A 23,970-nucleotide genomic window follows, 5' to 3' on the forward strand; every position below is an offset into this window, starting at 1 on the left:
GGTAGACTGAAGGGGGACAGCCTTAGAGTGGGTAGGAGCCAAGGAAGCATCTAAACTGAAGTCTGTATCCTAGAAAACGTGATCTTACATCCACTGTTAAAAACAAAGCACTTGTTGAACTTTTGTATGAACTCCAAATGCTTAACACATCTCTTCCCCCATCCTGCCATTCAGCCATCCCTACCATTCTTTAGAGGCCTTCTGCAATTGCTTCAAGTGAAAGTGCCTGAAAATGGAAATATAATAGCTGTCTAGAGAGCAAAATAGCAGATTCTTTTCAGATGACTACCTGTCAGACATTGACTGCACTAGGCTGTTAGATGCGGTCCTTGCATTCAAAGACACACAGTGTGATAGAGGAGAAAATGAGGCAAGTAACAGTAATCCAGCTACCATATGGGCACTACACAGCCAAAAGTCAGGGTAAGGACCCTAGATATCTAGAGTAGGTAGATGGTTGACACTGAATAGTTGGGAGGGGGAGGACAGGGGAGCGAATTGGAAAGGAAACAAAAACCCACCAGTGTCCTGGAATCTAAGGGGTCCACGATCCCTATGCAGAGCTCACTTGAAGACAGACAGTACATCTACTTACACTGTTTTCATCTAAATCTTTAGATGTGCTTTAGTGTAAACACAAGTAAGTTTGATGATACTGGAAGAAATGGTTTTCAAGAAATAAAAATCACAATTGTCGACACATTTCTACTTTATTGATTGGTAAGTGAAAACTGAGATTGTAACAAATGTCACTGGAGGAGGACGAGGCAAGTTTGAAAGGGTGCTGAGAGTATGACCTGAGTGTTTGCTGTAATAAGTCATTCAGCAGTTACTTAACCAAGAAACATTCTAGCAAATTCATTTTACCCACACGATGGGCAAAATGCTGTGACCTAAATATGTTTGATTTTGTTTTATGACAATGAGTGCAATATGCAATTTAATAAGAAGTTATCAGCTCCTCAAAATCATTTTACTCTGCGCAAATAGGGAACTGCCCGAGCACCTCACCATTTATTTCTTTGTTTCACAATACACTCTTTTTTAAGTGACTTGATTTTTCTGTGCCTCAGTTTTCTTCTGTGTGAAATAAAAGCCATTGGAACATGAATTCAAAAGAGAAATTCAACAGCACTTATCAAGACTCATGATGAGTTTCTACAACACTGCTTTCTACAGAGCTTGACACTGTAAATGGAACCAGAAATTTACTTCCTTCCAGTAAAAAAAAAAAAAAAACCTGGCCAAATTTACAGAATCTTTACAGGTAAAGTGGAAACAAACAAACAAACAAGACAAAACAAAAAACACAAGATATACAAAAACACTAGGAAAAAATAATCCCAAGCTACTATCATGTTAAGAAAAACATAGTTTCCAGAAGAAAATTTGTAAAGATGAAGACATCAAGTTGGTATGCATTGTGATGACTTGACCTCCAGGCACCATGCAAGAACCACTTGTTTGAGCCTAGAAGAATAATCTTGCAAATGTTACTATACTCTTAAGGGACTTCAAAAGGAATAATCTATAGTACCATGAGGTATTTCACTTGCAGTCAATGAGTTAGTAGTAGGGAAAAATTCTAGAAATCCTGGTTATAATGACTTTCACATTTCTCCCTTCTCACCAAGGATCACAAATTGGCTAACCACTTCCAGATGCAACAGGTATGATGTGCCACTCAAAATAGAGAAATGTCACTGAACTTTATCATCCTTCTCTATCTTCCTTCTTCTTTATACTTAATGAGTAAACTCCCTAGTCTTATGAATCCTGAACTCTAAATATGAATGTTCCATTATCCAAACAAGCAGATGGGTTGTGCTACATCCTAATAAAACAAATTCTAGAACCTACTTTCTCAGAATGAATGAGGCTATTCCAATCCATCCATTGTCTTTTAGCTTTACAATTAGTCTCAGTCCCTAAAGTAGCTGGGTTGCAACTGCAAGAACACAGCAGAATCTTTCACATGAGAACAGAATCCATGATTCTGGTTTCAGTTCTACATTCAAACAACTGTGTTAACTAGACATGAAGGCTTATTTTCTTATAGGCCTATATTTATTAGCATCAAGAATTATAGCTCAGGGGCCAGAGAAATGGCTTAGTGGTTAAGAACACTGACTGATCTTCCAGAGGTCCTGAGTTCAATTTCCAGAAACTACATGGTAGCTCACAACCATCTGTAATGATATCTGATGCCCTCTTCTGGTGTGTCTGAAGACAGCTACACTGTATACACACACACACACACACACACACACACACATACACACACACAAACACTCACACACACACAATTTCTTTTAAAAATGAATTATAGTCCAGGCTAAGGGGATGCATTAACAAATAAAGCATTTACTGTACAAACGTAAAGACTGGAGTTTAGATGTCTTGAGCCCACCCAAAAGTCAAGTGGGCTGATCAGCCTATCTGTAATCCACTGGGTGGTGGATACGGAGAATGCTCAGATCATACTAACTCACCAGACTAGCTGAAACCATGATCTCTGTTCATGCCTCATTGTGGAGGACAATGACTGAAGAAGAAAACTGACATCAAAGTCAGGCCTGCACACACATTCAAACATACCACACATACATATACATGTACAAAGAAAGAAGTACTGTGTTCTGGTATATACCCAAATCTAGTTCTTGTACACTGAGTCAATTTGTCCTTATCTGGTGGAGTATAAAGTGATATGTAGAATACTCTGAGAAAGAAACCATCTTGTCATAATGAACCTAAACATCTTGCATATCTTAAAGAGTATTTCTTAGCTCCCTGTGCATATTAAAATCATCTCATGAACTGTTTTTAAAGTACCATCTACCAAAGATGGTGAGATACTTGGCCTAGGATTCATACTACTTTTAACATTTCTCCAGCAAATTGAATGCACCTCCATGGTTAAGTCCAAGGATCATGAACAAGGAACTAGCTACAGGCTTTGGCCAAATGTTCCGTGTTTGCTAATAGAGGCTCAGTTGATCATATGATAGCATTTCTGTAAGTTTATCAAAGTGATCTCAATAAAGAACCACAGAAGAAACAGATTTTTCAAGAAATAATACAGAGATTTCCATTTTCTGTGACTATATTACTCCTGGTCAGCCTTATTTAATGAAAATTTGCTTAACATTATCCCAGTCCCATCTCTAAGTATTCTAAATGGCAAATAACATGAAACAATTGAGAGAGAAATTTTTCTCTAAATGTCACATTAATTTAACTAGAAAATGTCCCCATCTCTAATGAGACAGCCAGGTTAACACAGAAACACAGCAAAGAGACAAGAACAACATTTGTTTCTGAAAATGTAATTTTGACATTAAAAATGGGTCAAGAGCAAACTTTTATTTCTGATCTTGATGGGAAATATGTCACTTTAAAAATCACCCAATACATTCATAAATTCTTTCTCTAACCAGAAGCCTTTCTCCCCTTAGGAATTTACCAAAAGCAGATTTCTTAGTTGGTCTTGATTTACTAAAACCTTGTTTTTTCTACAGTGTGTAAAGAATTAATGATTTCTGGACAGCTGAGGTGTCCAGAGGTTAGGACTTTCCCCTTTTAGAACTGAGACAACCATACAGCTCTCTTACTGGTTTCTGAAACGTATCACCAAACTGTCCTCTTTAGAGTATAAAAGCATAATGTAACCTTTCCCTTGTTATTTGTGTGTTCCCTTCTACACATATAATACTAGACATGTGGGTTTAAACTGTAATCTCTGTGACCCAAAAGCACTGTTTGCCGGTGGCTCACAGCATTAACTTGAGGGGAACCCTATATGTTGCTGTTTCTCAAGACACTGCTGCCATTTTACGTTAGACGCTTTTACTTCACTGTGCTCTTGGAAACTATAAAATTATATGTATGAGCATAGTCTAGAAAATGAGCTAATATCTTGTGAGTAGAGAGTGTGAAGATGTGGTTCTAAAATAGAAATTACACTGTCTTCAATATATGGAGTTTTGTGAGGTGTTTTGGGATTTGTGGTTCTTTTTTGCTTTTTGCTTGTTTTGTTTTTTATTTCAGTGGCTTAGGTGCATTCTCTGTTTGCTACTTTCTATCCTCAGCATCCTAGTGGATATATGAAATTTGGAGTGAGACTTTAGGGTGGGTGATATGTTATGTTTCTATGTTAGTAAGTCTGGCACATCCGAAGTCAAATACTTCCACTTTGTCAGGCCCTCAAGGTAGCAGAGGATGCCCTACTTTAATTGTCATTTTGTATTACTTTTACAGTTCACTGAGTTGTGCCCTAGTCTCTGCAAGAGTGACTGCAGCTCTCTCAGCACCGAATTTATCACTAGAAGAGACTTAAACCCTAAGGAGAGAGAAGCCAAATAAATGCAAATATCCAGGACCAGACTCTTTGCCCAGTGGCACAAATCCCCAGGCCACTACACAAGCTATAAAAAGGTTTCAGACCTGGGATTAAAAATGAGATTTTTTAGACCTACAGGTTTTTATCTGAAAAATGAGCAATCTTTGAAATTGCACTTTAAAATTCCTAGCAAACTCAGGAGCAATGCAACCGCAATTCACTCTTTTTAAATGCTTGCCTCTTAACTCATCGTTGCAATACAAACTGCGAACCTGAAACCCCAAATCAGATGCACAGCCAAGTGATTTTTTTTTAATTGCTGCTTATTTCCTTAACAGCTAACTTCCAATAATAATAATTGTGTCCGTTGATCAATGATGAAAAGACCCAGAATCTTTTCCAAAATGGAATACTGGTTTTGCTATTCAAAAAGATCATCATTTTCCAGGTTTGTAAAATGAATTGAAAAATGACTTTTCCCTGCTTCCTATGCCTAACACATAAAAATGAAAATGTAAGTTCTGCATAGCAGTAAAGCCAACATGCCTCCAGCTAGAATGTATATTCAAAGACTCATCCATCCACATAACAACAGATAAAATAGGAATTACTAACAGCAGAATAAAAGGTACCATCCCAGAGTTCCTACTACCAGGAAAGACAACCACTAACCACATACTGTAAATCTGATGTTTTCTGTCCACTTATACCCCACTTCTGAAATGCAAATGCACATACTTTCAAGCACAGGGGAACACATGCATGCACGTACCTTAATGGTTGTCACCTACTCCCAGATGACCTTGAATTGATCATTTTATTCCTAAAAATCTTAAGCCATCCATCTTCAAAGTAAGATTAACCAAAATGATCTTAGTATTTCCTTCCAAGCTCAAAATGTTCTTTTCCATCAAAGATCTCCTTAACAAACCTCATAGTTTTCTGCAGGAATCTGTACAATTCTAATGCAAAAGTCATACTGAATGGGTTAAATGTGATACCATCAGGCCAGTAAATACAAGTCCTTGGACCTGTCACTAAGTATTTGATGGGACACAATAGTCTCTGATACAGGATCTGCTACAGAATGTTCTCTGGAGTCATTCAGTGCCTATTTGTGAAAATACAAAATCAATAAGGCCATAGTATGAGTAAATGTAGGTTAAGAGTAAACAAAATGAAGTCATGGAAGGCAAACTACCTCATCCCACATAAACAAGACTCAACTCAAGGATTAAGTAGCTACCAACCACATGTTAGCAAATCCCTGAGTCAAAGCTCCATCCCAAATATGAAGCTACAACACATTAAGCCTATTTTGCAGGCAGGCACTAGAACAGCGTGCTTTCATCTCCAAATATCAAAGCACTTTACAAGCAGGTGCCAACTGTTACCCCTCATCCCACTATGAGCCAAGAAAACAAACATGGGAGTTAAATACTACAGCCAGGCTAAATACTAACTCAGCTGGAACAGGTCTTAACAACAAGGACCACAAGAAAACCACCAGGAACACTGTTCCTGGCATTACCTACTACTGAAATGGAAAACAAATATAAGACTCATAACATCAACAGTGACGCAATTGGCCTCTTTCATACATACTTGTTTCTACTCAGAGTGACATTTCTTGGCTACTTCTAACGAAGGGGTGAGGAACATGTAATCTAGCAGTTAGACAAAGGAAACAGGAAAGCGTGGCACACCAACTAAAGCTAGTTGAGCTAAGGGATCCAGTAATGAGTGACTTCCTTCCCTGAAAAGTTGGTGAACATTTCAATTGTCATTTAGATACAATGTCAAACCGCTTTAGAATATGATAATTTATGCAATGGTCTCTATTTCAGAAACTATGATGTGATAAAACTGATATAATGTATGAGAAATCAATTTGATCCTCAATAAAACACAGAGAAAACAAAATCTGTATGAGACCTGCCATGACAGTTAGTGATCCACAGTATGAGTTACCTTGGATCCATCTGATCTTCTAGCTCCTCTGGCTCAGAGGAGACCCAGAACTCTCAGAACCTGTGCTGGTCCATTCTTTTCCATTAAGTTATACTTTACCAGTTTCTCAATCCCTTGCTATTTGGTGGCTATAGAGCCCTGGCTGCCTGCTGAGTACGATTTCTATTGAACCAGCCTTGTCAGCTGAAAAGACTTTCAAAATATTTGGAGGGTAAGTGGCAGGTGGCCCTGTGCCTGTGGGCCAAAACAATACCCCCAAATTCAGTTCCAACCCCAATCCCATTATTTGGATTATACATCACTTAAAAAACAATTGCTTCCACAAGCTTATTTAAGAGTAAAAAAAAAAAAAAAAGTCTTTGGCATAGCACTCTAAATCAATTTCCCTTGTACCAGCTTGTTGCTCAAGCCTGTACTATGTGAACATGCTGGCAAAAGACAACAGATCAGTCTCCCATCTTAGAAATGGTGGATGTATTAGCTTCTAATATTGATATTTTCTAATTATATACAATACAATAGATCACTTCCATGTTTGTAGTTAATAAGACCCTCCAAGGTTCTCTTTGGCTGCAGATATTCTGACTTCTGCTATGGCAAAGGGAGTAGGCTCTCAGCATACTGGAACACACATAGCATTCGCAAGTATTTTCTATCACAAGCATGTACATAGATTATTTTTGACCTTTTAAGTACTAGTTTCAGGTCCAATGAGGCACAATACACATTTCTCAAAATTGGGGCTGCATGGTTGTTTAACAGTGGCAACCTCCTAATTATAACTGTAGTTAAAGTAAAGATTATGTCTCTCTATATGAATTACTAGGTACTGAATGAAACCCACAGTACAGTATGCTCCAGTTTTTAGTGACAAAAGAAACAATTGCAGGAGATCAGTATTAGGGGAGAAACTTTATGAGCCGTACGTGAGGAGTGATAAGAGCATTCAGAAGTTGTGGTTGAAATGTTAACTCATTCTGTATGGTAGAGGGACGAAGAAGAGAGCATATAGAATTTGACATATGTTGAAGACAGCAATTCAAAGCAAAAGGCTACTGTCGGATGTGGAATACTGGCAGCCATGAACAGGAAGGCCATTATTGCACCTCACAAAATAGCTAATGGTATCAGCAGCTTGAAATTGTCAAAGCATTAGGAATCTGTAATGCAGTTATGGAAAGAACCAACAGTGCAACAATTACTAAAGTACCTTGTATTTATATGGAACCTTTTATCACAAGATTTCCAGAAGGTTTAATGGGCTCTTATAGAAAGGGATCATTTCCCCCCACAGCTGAGACACAATAGTCATTCTGCAACCAGTAACAGTAAATATAAAGGGTTGCTGGAGAGAGGGGAATTACTAAACCTTACAGAAACCATGAAGGAGAGGAATTATTTTTAGACAGGCAAAAAACACATACCCAAGTTGGAAACTACAGCTGACAGTAGCTACATTTTCTACAGAGCTCGTGGCACAGAACTGGAGAATTTTGCTTATCATTCAGCCAGCAAGACTTCTGTGAGGTGCTTAATGACTGCAATAGAGCAGGTGCCTCCTACTAATAAGAATTAGCATTTGAAAATGAACACACTGCACAAAAGTTGCCATTCTTTTCTGGAAAGCCTTTTAGCTACCATGAACCAGCTAGTCCTCCCGCTGCCATTAGGAACTAAATAAATATTATTAGCTCTCCTGATGGCACGACAAAGGAGGTGAAGGGATTTATCCTCTACTAGAAAGAGGCATCAAGCATCTGCAAGTCGAATTTGAGACTGCTCACACCAGGTCCAGTGCTCACACTATCAAAGCCACACCTCATTAGGATTCTGGAAAATGCAATGAAATGGGAGTAATTAGAAGTGGCTGACTGAGTATACTACTTGCAAGAGAGAGAAGGGGAAAAAAAAGGTCCTCAGCCTGCTTAAACATGACAAGTCCAAAGGCAGTGAGCAAAACGACAGCAATTTCCTCCTGAAGGAAGATTAAGAAATAAGGAGGGGGAACTCCTCATACTACTTAGACCTTCAGATTCCAAGCATCAAAACCCAGGATGAATTCCAAACTCAACTGTCAAAACAACAACAACAAATCCTACTGTCTGACACATAACACCATGCTGTGTCAGATGACAGCCCTTAAACCTTCCCCCATTCTACTAGCATTTGATGCTATAGCACTTGAAAAGCCCCAGCTCTTCCTTGATCTGTGTTGAAAGTTGATTCAGAGCTCCAGCCCTTTCATTCATTCGTGACTAGTACACCCACTCCTCATTCTGGGTAGCTCAATATTTGTGCCTACTTGATTCTTGTTTGTTTGGAGGTTTTTGTTTGGCGTGTTTATTTGTTTGAGACACAGTCTCTTGTAATCAAGGCTGGCCTTGAACTCTTTCCTCCTGCCTTCCAAGTGCCCAGATAGCAAATATGCTATATTGTACCCAGGTCTTGTGTCCACTTAAAAACAGACATTTGGTCAGAGCTTAAATCCGTAAAATTAGATTTGGAGGCTATTTCTTAACACACACACACACACACACACACACACACACACAAACACACATTCACACACTTTTTTTCATGAAGAAAATAATAGTATATGTTTTGTTTAGATGTTTAAATTACTTTTCCTTGGCATAACAGCTATACTTAAGGTAAAAGGTACCCTGGAGACAGTTTACACAGATGGTTCTAAGATTACAAAAACAAAAAAAAAAAATCTAAGAACATTTTTTTAACTCCCAGAAAGCTTTTAAAATAAGGGCAGACAGTTCTTACTAGACTTTAGGCTTGTTAACATCATGGACCCTCCCTAATTCTCAGTTACTGAATTACAAATCTATAAGCTAGAAGAAGAAAATGCCTGTCCTCACCACCTCACAGTTGTTATTAGGGCCAAATGGAATAATGTCTGTAGCAATGATTTCTAAAGCTGACTGCACAGACATGTAGCATGGCTTACCATCAGCTTGTAAATGTGCTTTCTCTTGCATATTTATTTCAACTTCTAACTAAATTCTCACTGAGCATTGTGAATACATTTTATTCCTACATTTTCCTGCTGAGATATCTTATTCTGGAACTATTGGTTTTATCAATAAAACATGTTGTAAATGGTCTTTCTTCTGTCATAGAGGATTGTGTATATGTATTTATATGTATATATATGCACATATATACATTCACACATGCACACACACAAACACACACATATAGAAACACACACAGAGAGAGAGAACTACCTTTAAAAGAGTAGAAATGGCCTCACACTGTCCAAAATCAAGGCAAGATTTGGGATGTTTTAAAAGCCTTTATAAGCTAGTTTTCTTTCACCCCATTTCCTTCCTTTGTTATGATTGAACTGTCACAGAATATCTTTTCTTTAAAAAAATCATCTCAGGGTTAAGTAAAGCACATTAGCATGCATAATTCAGAACTGTCAGCTGGAAATAAGCTATCATTGCAAGGCTAGTTTAGTCAGGAGGTAGAAAAACAGGATTAAAGAACTGGACAGCGTCGCCAGAGCCCACTCAGAACCAACTCTGGGCTCACTCCTTCAGAGCCACACTATCCAACAGCATAGACATATGCAGCAATTTGCATTTAAATTATCAAAATCACAATTAAGTTTATGTTGTTGCAGCCAGTGGCAATAACATAACCGTTTGTATCACCACAGAAAGTTCTAGTGGTGGCAATAATATGGAGGAAAGCTGTTGGCTCGTGACTCAGCATTCTCCAGTATTGAAACGTGACACAGTTAGTGTCATATAAAAACACAGAGAATAGAGTCACCTCTCTCATATCACATGATACCTTGTATTGCTTATTTATGTACTACACACTGGGCCAGAGACTTTACAAACTATATTTTCATGGCTTATCACTGTTACCTGTACAGAGCAGGTACTTGAAGACTGGTGTCAACTGCTAGACCACCATCTTGGATTGGCCTGTCTATTCCTGAGATTAAATCAGGAATTGCAAATGTTATATGATCTTTCAAGACTAATTGTTTTGTTTCTGACACTGGTGTGTGTGTGTGTGTGTGTGTGTGTGTGTGTGTGTGTGCATGTCTCAAGAATTTAAACAGTAGAGATGAACGGCTTAAGTAAAACCATATATTTTATATATCCTTATTCATACTTTTCCATCCTTTTCATTTGTTCAAAATACCATAAACCTAAAAATAATAAAAAAGAAAACTAGTGGCCTCCATTTATTTCCATCAGCATACCAGTATACAACACAGATGATTTTAAAAACAAAGTAATTCCTCAAAGAAGACAGTTCACAATTTAACAGAACTTAAAACATCTTTTGGGCTATGGACTTCATTGACTCAATTCAAAATATTTTCTCAATAAACACCCAATATTGATATGGAAATTGTTTTTACAGAACACTGTATCAAAGAATATGTCTTCAGTGAGAAATAAAAAATACTATTCTCCATTTTAAATTTGCTGGGTAAAAATGGGACTCACAGACTTTATGAATACATGATAAAGTAGTCATGTGAAAGAGTCTTAAGAATAAGCCTAAACCCCCTGCTTCAAAAATAAGGGGTGTGCACTATAAATCTGTAGAGAATAGAAAATAGAAGCTCATTTGGTAGATTTACTGCTTTTGGTTCCAATCTATAGTCCCTTTTGAAACCTATCCTTCATAAATTAAAGAAATATATTCTTTAATGCAATATTAATTATTTTTTCATCTCACAATGGAGCCTTCAGTTGCTTGATTGCCAAATGTGGTCATTTGGAAAGCTTTTAAAACCATCCCTGAATCCTTAAAATGATGATATGCTGCACAGTATGGTCTTTGAAGAATTCAATTTTGGTCTCAGAACCATCACAGGAAAGAACACTAAAATTCAGTATGACTTTAGCAATTATCTTATCCCCCTTCTTTCCTCTCATTCCTCCCTCTTCATACTCTTCACTTTATCTCCAACCCTCAGCATTGAACAGCAACAACAACAACAACAACAACAACAACAACAATAATAATAATAATAATGCCTATGAGTGTATTCCAACCACACCAGTGCAGCACACCTAGTTATTAGAAACCTAGGCCTGAGTTCAAAACTCATTTCTCTCAACACTGAGGTCATAGCTCATCTCTTTCCACTTGCCCCCACTCTTCGTTTCATGTTATTTCTCCAAAAGAGCCTCAGAAGAATAAAACCCAATGTTCAAAAATACTCTCAGCTAAATTTCTCATGGGAAAAGAGTAAAATTTAGAGCAAATGATATTTATAAATTACATTTTGTCAATTTTCTGCTGTTTAAGGAAACGAATTGTGCCCCGGGAAACTGTAGAAAGAGAATATATGATCCACCCAAGGAAACATGCTGTCTTTAGCTTAGTGATCGGGGGATGTGGAATGATAAAGCCCTCTAAAATACAGCCTCATTCTAGCAAATGACTTGCTTGGTTGCCACTTAAATTGCTCATCTATAATTGCTAAAGATAAACTGCAATCAAAATATAGTATCTTCTATTAGTTTTGCCCACTGGGGGTTGTTTGATCAGTGGGAAATTAGCCAAAAGGTAAATTTTTTTTCATTTTTACTGCCTCAGGCATTAGATGGCTGAAGGGTCTGGACTGGTGCTGAGGATAGCATCCAGGAAGCCCTTTTTTTTCTCAGAATAGACCTAGGTGGGTAACTCAATGGGTGACTAACAACTAGGTAGGAAAGGAGTCCGTTTTGCCCTCTTGCTAATAGCTTATTTGACTCCCCATATTAGAGTCCCACCTTTGTGGCTGGTCCTTCCTCATTCATATTTGATGATCCTCCAGATAGAAACAGGCTGACTTGTACAATTTTTAGAAGGTTTGCTAGGTAAATTGTGGTATAAACAAGATTACATGAACGTGTTTAGACTACTTAAGAGAATAAATTAAAGTACTTTAGAAGCAATTTACAAATAATAAATATGTTAATTGCACATCACTCTTATTTATTCATTAAAACAGGTCCAAGGACTTCTACTTGGCAAAATGTCCTGGCAGGGACTTTGCTAGTCTACTTATTACTCTGAACTTGAGAGAAATAAAAGTGCATTTTTTTTAAATCTATACTTTCTACTGGCCTTCCCCCAAGTTAGTCTTGATTAATCAGATTTGACTGTACTATATAAAACAAAGTACAATGACAAAGCCACCAGCCCAAGTCAAAAGATATAAAAGTCATAGATGTTCCTTCACTGTGTTTAAGAGCATCCACTGGGACAACAGGGTAGATAGAAGCAATCAGAGAAGTGAAAGAAAAACAAAAGGAGATCAATCATTCCAAGATCTCACAACTGGAAAGCTTTGCTTCATGCTCTCTGGCTGCCCTTGACTATTGCAGAACAAATGGTAGCTAGGGCAGATTGATGCTGAAAAGACAAAAACTATGCACCTTAATAGTTCCTGGTGACAGTAGGTGCTGGCGCCACAGTCAGTGCTAAGGATACGGACATGCATCCTCTTCCATGCCTGCCCTCAAGGAGCACACTCGATGTTGTGTGGCTGAGAGGAGATGGAGAAGCAATGGCAGTGTGATGCTGTGGGTGCTTCTGTGGGTGGTGTCTGAGTCTGGATACACTGCTATGGCAAAAGGCCTAAGATCAAATAATCAACAGAGAGCAAAAATGTGTTTTCCACAGGTTTCGAGTCGAGAAAATCCAAAAGCAAGGTGCCAGAAAATCACATCTGGTGAGAGCAGGTCTCTACTTCCCAAATGGTACCTTGTTGCATCCTCCAAAGAAGATAACTACTGTGTCCTCACATGGAAAGCAGAGAGGGAGGAAGTGAATAGCTAATCCTTTAAGCCTTCTTATAAGTGCGCTAATTCCATTCATACAGGCAGGGGTCTCTCATGACTTTATCTCCTAAAAGGACCACTCATTAACAATATTATATAAGGTTTTAGGTTCAAACATGGGAGTAGGTAGCAAGAGCAGCACAAACATTTAATCCACAGTTTGCAGTATATGCAAAGTAAAAAACAACAGAGAAGAGCCCTTGGCCCCAAGAAGCATGTGCTCATGGCAACTGCCTTCAACTATGTGCATCCTATGAGAGAACTGAACTGGGAATGACCTTTGATTTGAAAGAAGAGTGTGTATTGCTCTAGCTCTAATTCCTGATTTTGTCAGTTACATATCAGTATGGAGGAGAGAGAAAGACGATAAGCCATGCTTAACAAAATCAAGTAACCTCTCTACAGCCACAAATCCAGCTGGATTCCCGTTGGCTCTTCTCTAAAGTTTCGAGAACAAGTTAAATTTTATACTAGTGGCAAAAAAAAAAAAATCAATGTCCAAAGGGGTAGCTAATTAAACCACAGAGACTTACTTTTGAGCCAGTAAAGGTTTTCTCTGGTGGTCAAATGTTCATGACTTTCAAATTCTTTTTGCAGCCTTTGCATAAGGATGAGTCCTGAGACAAGTAGACCTTAGCTTGAGTAATCTTTTTGAAAAGTGCCTCTAACCCACAAGTCATAGATACAAAGAGGGGCATAGAAACCCTTTCTGTCAGTAGCCTATAGGTGAAGACCTTCAATTTCCTCAGCAGGTCAGACTGGATCTCAGTCCTACTAATTAACACAGCTGTGACACTGACTCCTTTGCTGGGAAAGAGAGGCTGCAGTTTCTTTTCCCCTTATATATAGTTTAGGAATGTGGATATTACGCTTGTTTTTTTTTTTTTTTTTTTTTTTTTTTTTCCTATTTTTCTCTTGATTGGCTGGCTCTGTGTCTTTCCTCCCAAGAAACTGCAGTGCTATTGAGTCACACTCTTGCATTCCATGCATCAACAGAGCCTTAATCCTGGCCAATGAAATGTGTATCACATCTGCAAACCTAGAGCAAAAGATTCCAGAAGAGTCTGGAGAAACCCGTTATGTCCATTATAAGTCTTAGGTCAACAATATACATATTATGTTGCTGTGCAAACATAGTTTACTTTTGCTTCTCCTTTCCTCTAGTTTTTTATCCTGTGCTTACAAAGACATGAGAAGACAGAGAAAGAATAAATAAAACTATGTGTGACTGTGCATTGCTCTACTGTTTCTAAAAAGAATAAGGACTTTCTGGCAATTAACTATCTCAAAAATTGTCTTTTGAAATTTTAATTTCATAGATTAATATTTTTTTGTCATTCAGATTTATTAACATTACTACTATAAGTACCTTTTGGAAAGGAACCTATAACACTAAGAAATCTCAAATTTCCCCCGATGGAGCTACTAGGGAGGTGGGAAAGGAATTGTAAAATGGGAGAGAAAATAAGAAACAGTATCAAGAGTCTGAACATAATCAAATACTATCATATACATTCATAAAATGAAAACTGTTATGTTGTACAGTTAATATACCCTAATAAAAATTGGCACCATGTGTTTATGTTCTCTTTATCTATAGAAGGAAAACAAGCCAATATCCAAGGTTTCCCTAAGTCATTACATCCTTCCTAGACCCAAAAGGATACCAAGGTAGGTCTGCAGAGGGTGTTATTTTACTTTGTTTTATATACCAGAATACCTGAGAATAGGAAATTGTATAAAGAACGGGAATTTATTTCTTTACAATTCGGGAAACAGAAACATCTAAGAACAGAAGGACAGCATCTGCTTATGGCTTTCTTGCTATACCATAATATGATGTAAGGCATCACATAAAGACAGAGAGCAATAGGGGGCAAGTTCATACGTCTATAAGAAAATAATTCTTGTGGCAACAAACCCACTTCCACAATAAAGTCATGGATCTGCTTACAAGAGCTTCATCCTCTCATTGTGATTTAAAAACTTCTAAAATGCCCCACCTCATAGGACTGCAATGGGGATCACATTTCCAGCACAATAATTTTGAGGAATACATTCAACCTATAGCAGGTGTCAAGAAGATAGAAGATGGTATAACAACCATCAGTCCTATTCTGTTAGAACTCTTCTATTCTCGGTGGAAAATGTGTTTTTTTAATAAAGAAGTTAGATATAGAGCACTTCACAAGAGAAGAATCAATCCCCCAATCACCCAAGGGATAAATGACATGACTTCCAGACCCTTTACCCATTTCTTGACCTTGTTTATAGTTCTTTCTAGTTCATCCGTGTTCTGCTTAATGGTAAGCATCCAGAAATGAACATCACCCTCTAGATGCATCCTGATCAGGAAAGACTTCAAAAAGGATGATGTCTTTCATAAACACAAATACATATTTCATTAATGAGACTGAATTTGTGTTAGTTTCCCCTTCCCTCACAGCATATATACATTTTTGAAAAGCACTATAATCTCCACTCTAAATTGATATCAGAGGCTAATTCCAAAAAGATCACCATACAGGCAAGTAGAGACACTGAAGTAACCAATCTCTCAAGCAAAGTAGATGCTACAAAAAGGAAGAATGAACAGGCCAATGAACATGTCATCAGTGTTCCCACATCGAGCACACAACTGGAGACTTCTAGATCTTTGCTTATAAACAATTAATTACTCCTGCTCAAAAAGTAACTTCTTATCACAATAAAAATAAAATCACCAAAACTAGTCTATTGCCTACTTAAAAATAAATTGAAAGAGCAATGGGCAGATGAACTATATCCATAGCCACCCATTTCATTGGCCTTTATTGAAAGTCAAAACTCCCCATGTGCATGTCCTTTGACCATGTCTTTTGTTCTTTTATCTCGCCCACTCACCTCTCTGCACTATTAAGAATTCAGTAAATATAGTCAATTATTCTAAAGGTGCCAAAACTCTCATTTCAACTGGTTTCCCAGTTAATGTACCATAGCAGAGAATGAATTGCTATTACAAGGAACTAAAAATAAAAATGTTTCAGAGTCCATAATTGGCTTGTCTTGTTGGACTTTTTAGGGAGCCAAAGTACCAGTTCCAGACTATTAGCCCTTGGTTTGTAGGAGAATAATATATTTCCTCATTAAAATACTTTGCTCTCCACAGTTTAAATTTTTTTAAAGTTGCATTTTGTCCTGTAATTCTTCATTTTTGAACTTTCGGAGGCACAAAGAAAGAACAAGAAAAAACACATAGTCACTCTTCTGTGAAAATCAGCTATTACCTTCACTAACGCTTGCCCTCCTCCTAAGTCTGTTTTCTAACAGCTCTAACATTCACCACATCCAGTGGTCTTTTATTTGCTCCAAACACAGGCTATGAGTTTGTATAGAGAGATGCATATGTTCAAAATCAAATGTCAATGATTAGCTGGGCTAAGGGAACTATGTGCAGTTATAGTAACCAAACAAGTGAAATAACACATTCCTAGCTCGTCCCTCAGAACCTTGCTGCTTTGCAATCATCATCATGCAGCCATCCACTAGAGTCCAGTGGACTCAAAGGTCTGGTGGTCTACCTGTGGCCTTTTGCTGGCCTCCATGAATGAATACTATGAGACAGTACCTTGTGTGGCTTTGTAATCACACAATTATCTGTGTGATCATTTTTAACATTTCCTGAATTGTGCTCTGGATCTCTTTTGTCCTTAAATAGACTTTGTGAGGCACAAGAGTATGTTGGAGTGACACTAATAAGTAAGGAAATCATCAGCCTCACCGAAGGAAAGAGTCTGTGTATAAAGTGAGAAGAAACAAAAGACTTACTAAAGACTAAGCTAACCTGCCCATTTAAATTGACAAGTTTTCTCCACTCCTGGACATCACTTTCTTTTTTGCTGTATTTTTCCCATAGCACTTATCTTCCAAAAGCTAAGCTTTCCTTTCTAATGATACGATCCCTGAGTTTCTACTACAATGTTTCTACTATGATGACAGAAATCTTTGCCGATTTATTTCTTGCACTTAGAGCTCTGAAAAGAGATCCTCACACAAATGAAGCATTCGGTAAATATTCATCAAATGAATGAGTATTCTTTCTGCACCAGGCAAATGGTTGTTTTATTTTTCAATGTTAAATGCATAATACAATCACCCACTTTTAATTGGATGACAATACATCGTGGAAATGGGCCTAGAACCCACCCCACCCCCCTTTTCCCCTTGTTTTCAGATTTCTAAGATCTAGAATGGACCTGATGGCAGACTTACTAGGACAGGGATACTCAGACAGAAGCTAACTGCCTCCACGGTCATTATATCCTGTGCAGTCTGTGAGTACCTCCAGTACACTCTTTGTAACACCTTAACTCATCTTTTCCAACAGGGCGCCTATATGTAAAATAGAGAGGACTGCTTTTTCCTGTTCACGAGACTTTAACATGACACTGGGAGAAAGTGCATTGGCTCATTTCTAAGGCATTAACCTGGAGCCCTTGTTAAACAGGTGTTTAGTAGAACTGCTCCCAAACTTGATTTTTATGGCTCAGCCTCAACGCCATTTGCTAAACTAGAAGCATCAACTGCCGATGTGGAAGAGGAAAAAAGGGGGGAAGGGAAGCAGAAGAGGGTAAGTGAGGGGTGATAGGAAGGGAGTGTGAAGGTGAAATGGGGGAGAGAGAAACAGAGACAGCCAGAGAGGGAGAGGGATAAATAGAGAACAAAGAATACAACTTCCATTCAATGGGAGCTCAATTCATGAGCAAGTCGTCTGGAATTTACAAAACCCCAAAAGCTTTGGCTGAGTTGTGTTCAAGATGGTATAGACAAAGAACTCTAGATCAAAGACGTGCACTCAGGTCCTGTTCATGTGAGACCTTGGAAAAATTACACAGTTTACATTTACTTTAGTTGATTTAAATATAAAATTAGGATACTAGTAGTTTCCAGGTTCTTAGAGTTGTTATAAAGATTCATTTTGATAATACATGAGAAAAAATTTAAGCATCCACTTAGGTACTAAAATGTCTTAAGCTAGCTCTCTTTCCTTTTCATAATCCTTATTATTTTAGACAAGAAGTGGGAAATAAAATGCTATTTAAAACCATTACCAGAAGTCTCTAGTTCCTTTTATGAACAATAGTATATCCTGTGAAAGGATGATGTCATCAAGGGAAACTGATTTCCTTTTTAATCTCTCCCTCTAGTCTTTGCACTAACAGAAGGAAAACAACTTAACATTCGGAGATGTACAAAGAAGGAACAGACTTTCTAGTCTACTTAATGTGGAGAAAACAGAAGAAGAAAGATCTTCACAACTACATCCTGTTTTTTTCTTGGGAGGAAAGAAAAGAGCAAAACCATCATCAAGCAACAGCAAATGATCCCCCAAGGCATTAGATACAAAAAGCCTCCAACAAAATGAAAACTTAGCTTCAGAGGGGCAGAAACGCAGGTGAGAAAAACTCACAACTTCCTGTGAGGAAAAAAAAGAAAAAGAGAGAGAGGAAAATTTATCGTTACTAAGGCAAGACTGCAGAGCAAGACAAGACGGTTCTAGATGAGCCCAGAACGAAATAGGGCTATGATAAAAGTGGGAGCCAGAGGGATGGTCCCTTGATAGCCCTCACAGGTGATTGAAAGCAAAGCAGCAGCCTGGGGAACTGACAGATGAGCTCCTCTTCTTAACTCTATCCCTTTTCAGTGGGGCTTATGCTTGCTGACTCTGAAACATCCAAAAGCAGGAAGAGATCCAACAAAATAAGGCTTTCTCTAGGGGAGACACTTCTGAAGGGTAAGCAGCTTTCATTCATTTCAAAAGTACCTTCCAAAGAACAATTCAAACTTTTATTCAAACTTTATGTCCCCCCTTTTGATAACACTTAGGCAATACCTTGGGAAAAAGGGGGCCAAATAATAGATATTAATTACCCTAATTAACCCAATTCAAAAGACATATTTGTATGGCTGTCATGACAACTGCTTTTACTAACTTGCCAAGAATAGCTTAGCTGTCCATTCAAATAAATCCCTGATAATTACCAGTCTAGTTTACTGGGCTTCTGTGATAATAATAATTAGTGCTACTGTGCAAAAGGTCGCACTAAACAATTTATGAATGATGCATTTTGCATGGTGATTATGTTAGTCACAGGCAATGTACAGAATGTTCGCCATTATGCTATTAATGTGAAAGGGGGTGGTTGGATTTTAGGCAGTGACCGACTCTATGGTCTTTATAGCTAAAAATGAGCAGCAGAAGAAAAGTGGGAAACTCTGCTGCTAAAGCAGGCACATCCAAGAAACAGTGGGGTACTTTGCAACTAAATGATTGTTTGAATCTACACTTTGTGTGTTAGGGTCCCAAGGCTTAGATTCAATAGAGAATTAAATATGAAATATTTTGAGCTTTGAAATACGTGTCTTGGCAGAAGTGTTTGAGAGGTTAGGAAGACACAGCATTGTACAAAAGGAGCTCATTGGGTTTTGGGAACAGCATTAGGAAAGGATAAGGTCTGTGTTGAGATGTCCATGTGAAGCTTACACAATAAAGCAAGTTTCAGAAAAGAAAAGCTCCCTATCTTAATGGTGATAACTATGGCTAAATAAAAGGACATTTCATTTGAGGATAAACATGTTTTTTCTAATGAAACAGTGATATGATCCAAATGCTCCAAATAGTAGCAGGCCTTTGAAAAATGAGTTCTGAATGCTGCTGTCATGTTTCATCCTAGCAAAGTCTCTTTACGCTAAACAAATTAGATTAAGAAATATGAATATTATACTCTGTGGTTTGGACATGGACTCTATCGGGAATATATATATATATTATATATATATGCTGTGTATATTGGAAAAGCAGTTGATTTCTATCTTGTGGTATTTATTTTCTGGTGACTTTCAAGGATTTTAAGAGATGGCACAGGAGAGTGGGGATGGGTGCTATGGGGTACTATCTTCTGAACTTCTGTAGCTATCATACTTATGAATACAAAGCAATTGCAGTTACCTGAACAAGGAACAGACAAATCAGAATTCTTGTATAGATGGGGAGGTGCTCCTCAGTCCATACCCATTAATGAGTAACTATTGGCAGTTTAAAACTGTTGGAAGAGTGAAAGAATCATTATCCTTTGAGGATGTTGTGACTTGGTAAGTTGCCCATACTAGAGTGGATGGCCCCACATAAAAAAATGTGCATATGGGCAGCAGTCAAAGGACTTGGTGAGTTTTCAAAAAAGAAAAAGAGATGAACTTGGGAGGCATCTTGTTAGTAGATAATATAGAAGAGTTGGAGGAGCAAAGTAGAGAATAGATATGATTCCATTCCATTGTATATATGTATAAAGTTCTCAAGAATAAAGAAATTTTGTATGTGTGTGTGTGTGTGTGTGTGTGTGTGTGTGTGTGTGTAAAAGCAGGGGCTGGAGAGATGACTTAAATATTAACAGCACAACACTGGATGATCTTCCAGTGGAACTGGGTTCAATTGCCACCATCCACATGGCAGCTCACAATTGTCTGTAACTCCAGTTCCAGGAAATCTGACACCCACACTCAGACATGCATGCACACAAAACATCACTGCATATAAAATAAAAATCAATAAATCATTAATAAATAAATAAATGTAGCAAACATTCAACCGGCATCTGTGTTTTTATTTAATGCCTATGTCAAATAATTTTAATTATTGCTATGTTTCTTATAAATCGCTATGTGTTATTTCAAACTCCAGACTAGGCTATGAGTACAGTTCACATGAAATTGGAAATTTGGCATTCATGAAGCACTCCAATTGAGTTGGCAGAAGGAGACACAAAATACATCCCGTTGTTGCCAGTAAACTTGGATGTTTTTTAAACTACAGCAAATGCAGAAAAGGAAGTTTCGTTTATGGTAATTACTGGAACAAGATCTGACCCAGAGGTCAAGGAGTGTGAAGCAACATGAGGAAGGAATTAGACAGTGGTCACAGTGCTCTGAAAGGTGAGATCATGAATTTACCCCCAAGTTGAGACTCCAGAGTGCTAAAATTACAAATGCTAATGTTTCTTCTACTTTGGGGTCCTCGCGTGAAACCATGACTCACTCTGCTTTGTATTAGGTTTGGATCCTTAACTTCCAGGGATGAATAAAGTTGCCCAATATTCTGTGTCAAACCATGCCGGGGCATGTCAGAGAAGAGTGCATACATAAATTATTTCTCTCTGCCAGATAACTCTCTCTTCGAGTTCTTAACGGGTATGACGTCCTTGAGAAAGTGAGCCTGTTAGGAGAGTATTTGAAAAGACCCAAGAGTTTCATCCCAACTCTGTCGGTAACTTCAATGAACTCTCCTAAATGCTTTTCACTCAATTGAAGTACTTAATTTCTTTTCATTACGGGACAAAGTGTTGTCATTATAATAAACAAGCTGCCTTCTCAAGGGCTTTATGCCAAATACCAAATGGGTTCTAGCAAAGGAATAAAGCCAACACTTACCGTTCTTGTAGGAGTCCTTCATCTTATGTACTGCTCTGGCCTGGGCTCATGCCAGGAGATTCCCCTCCTTGAGGAGTTTAGTCTGCATTTCTTTGTCAATGCTGCAATACTCAGCATGGACCCTGGTGCACAGATGCATGATTCCACACAGCTGAAGTAAACAGAATCTGTGAGCAGATATAACTGCCTAAAGCACTGAAGTGTGAGGTCAGAGCTTGTGGAGAGCTGCACACCGGAGAATGTGCAAGAGAAGTGAATGCGCAAGTGTGTAATTAGCACCCCAGTGACTATTGATGAGAGAAAGAATTTGATACTACGCGGCACCAAACACAACTTAACAAGCAGTAAGCCATGTAAGGGAACCTAATACTCTACACATTATGGAGAGAAAAATCCTGCTAGGCAGCGAGGTGTAAGGGAATCTAATCTACTATGAATGGAAGACAGCCTAATAAGGTTTGATGTGATTGGAAATGCAATGTACTGGAGAAGAAGGAAACCCAATACAGACTGGTAGTGAAGAAGGAATAAGCTTTGGTGATTAACCAGACTGGCCAGTGGAAGTTTCCTTTGTTACAAAAGCATAAAACCAGGCAGAATAAGTATGCAGAACAGGGCTGCAAGTCTTTTGGGAAAGGCCAAAGTGACCCTGACTATACAAACACTTTCTGAAGTTGTTCGTTTAGACCAAGGAGCAGACTGGGCCCAACTCCCAATGCTGCTCCGATCTTGTAGAAGCCATCCAAAAGTGAGCAAGCCAGCAGCACCACTTACGCCATCACAAACAGTTACTTGGTAAATGCCCGTTGTGTTTACAGTATTAGCGTCTTGCTGGCACACACAGTAATAGTGTTTCTACTGGGTGCAGAATTTAGCATGTGGTCTGCCCAAGTAGATCCCTGAGGGGGGTAAAAACAGATACCTTAAAGCCCCAAAGGGAAAAGTCAAAAGATATAGTCAGAAATAATTCTGATTTAAAAAATAAAACTTGCTCTTCAAAACAGCTCTTTTCCAAGCTTGACCAAGGTATAAAAAAAATTACATGAAAAAAAAATGGCTTTTATGTCATGACCGTCATTTAGGATTAGCCATAACTATGCTGATACACACACACACACACACACACACACACACACACACAGAGAGGGGGGGGGGCAGAAATATGTTAAACTAAATCTTACCTGTCCATCATATATAACTATTATTATGAAAGTTATAAAGCACCCTGCATTTGTATTAATGTGCAAGACAGTATAGCAACCAGCAGCAAGGCAATTCTTTGTGGCACCAGAATCATTTGAGCAAACCTGAACAAAAGTTAGGTTAAGATATCAGAAGGAGATTGGCACTTAGGGCAGACAGATTTGAAGTGTGAGGGCTTTTGTCAGAACACTGTGCTGAGCTGCATTTCTCCCTTCTCTCTGAAGCTGGGCTCTGGGTGTCTTCTCTGATTATAGCATTGACACAAACAAGTCTCCGCTTTCATCAGTACTGCCATGCCGAGACATCCTTGAACCGGCTTAAACTAGCTCTCCTCTCTTTCTCACATATCATCCATAGACTTGGCAAAGATGTATGCAGATTGTTCTCCATGGCCAGTGATGTTGGACACAGACAGACCACAGCTGGATACTCTGACCTTGGGCAGAGTGAAGAGGGCACACTGTTAAAAGGGAAAAAAATCCTCTGTGGACTGCAGCAAGGGGCAGATTCAGTGAGGAAGTCATACTGGGAAGAAAGTGAATCTCCCCCTGGCCACATCATCTTCATTATTAGGATATGTCAGGAATCGGGGCAGCTGCTAGCAGGACAACAGCCAGGGGAAAGCAAAGAGGGACCCAGACTGTCTGCTTTGCTACTGGCAAAAAAGGAGGAGGGGGGGGGCTTTCCAAACCAGTCATGTAGAGTATTAGCAACTCCCAAGATATCTCTCCCTCCCTCCCCCGCTCTGTATGTAGGGTAAGGGGGTAGCACATACTCAGATCTCAGAAACAGATTTTTTGTTTCTGATTATTTATACAGAATCTTTGACCCACCCTTACAAAACAGGTGGAAACTGCTCTTCCTTGATGAAAATATTACAAAAAGAAAGAGAGGAGGGGTGGTGGAGATGCATTCCTGTCTCTGTGGAATGTAAGGATGAGATAAAGATGATAAAATTACTGTGACCAGGAGACTAGAGGCTGGCTTTTTTGTGCATCTTTGCGCCCTCTGCTGACTTTCAGGCAGAATTTCACAGAAAAAGAAAGTTAAGGGAGGAAAGAAACTGAGACTGGAAACAAAAAAAAAAAAAATTAGGTAAGGAAAGACACCTTTCTTCTTCAGAGTCTGCTGTTGGTGTTGGTGTGTCTGAATGGAAGAGGGTGTGTTTAAAACTAC

At 38.5% G+C, this 23,970-nt stretch overlaps 1 protein-coding gene across 3 annotated transcripts in view; it reads right to left on the minus strand.

Annotated features, from left to right (window-relative positions):
* The window catches only part of PCDH19 (protocadherin 19), a gene marked incomplete at its 3' end in the record, with an annotated part of 94,304 nt that overhangs the window by 42,983 nt on the left and 27,351 nt on the right, over window positions 1–23,970 (minus strand). The gene's annotated exons all lie outside the window — the stretch shown is intronic.

This window comes from Micromys minutus (assembly GCF_963924665.1).
Source record: "Micromys minutus genome assembly, chromosome: X".
NCBI lineage: Eukaryota > Metazoa > Chordata > Mammalia > Rodentia > Muridae > Micromys > Micromys minutus.